Below are 686 nucleotides of genomic sequence, written 5' to 3'. Positions count from 1 at the left end.
TTCAAAGCGCTGTCTAACGGGAAAATGCGTCAATTATATATATATGTAATACATACATAAATATACACTGAGTGGTCACAAATAAATAGACACCTAATTTTTCGTCATTTAACTGATTTATGCTAACTAATTTGAGTTCACAGAGCACTATATAAATGAAAATGGTCCGCACACTAATTATCTTGTGCCACAACATGCCTAGAGCTCAAGGTTCTCTCGAAATGTCAGATTTTGTTAAAGGAAGGATAGTTGGTCAAGCAGATAGTGAAATAAGTCAGCGGCATATTTCGCAGAATTTGAGAATCCCGCTGTTATGTCTCTGGTCATTAGTTAATTTTTCGTAAACATTCTTTCCAAAGAAACTTTAGCGATACAAGTCCTTTCTTAAATAAAACTGGTTTATTCTTTCTAAATACAACTTTGCAATACACTTAATTTCTACAGTCGCGCTATAACAAACGCTATAATTTACAACTTACGTCTCACGTGTTCGACTCAACTGTCAATTACACAATGTTGCCGTCAGTTCTTGGCGGCTTATATATACGAATAACGCATATCTAGTAACCTCTCGAGGTTTCATGAACGTTCTAGAAGCGCATGACGTGTTACAAGTCTCACGTGACCTCCGCTGTCGTAACACCGCTTTCGACAGTCAACAGAATCATCGTGCAATTCAGGAAATA

Source organism: Limulus polyphemus, unplaced genomic scaffold (assembly GCF_000517525.1).
Source record: "Limulus polyphemus unplaced genomic scaffold, Limulus_polyphemus-2.1.2 Scaffold3535, whole genome shotgun sequence".
NCBI lineage: Eukaryota > Metazoa > Arthropoda > Merostomata > Xiphosura > Limulidae > Limulus > Limulus polyphemus.
The sequence above is the reverse complement of the archived record's forward strand: the minus strand, read 5'-3'. Positions refer to the sequence as shown.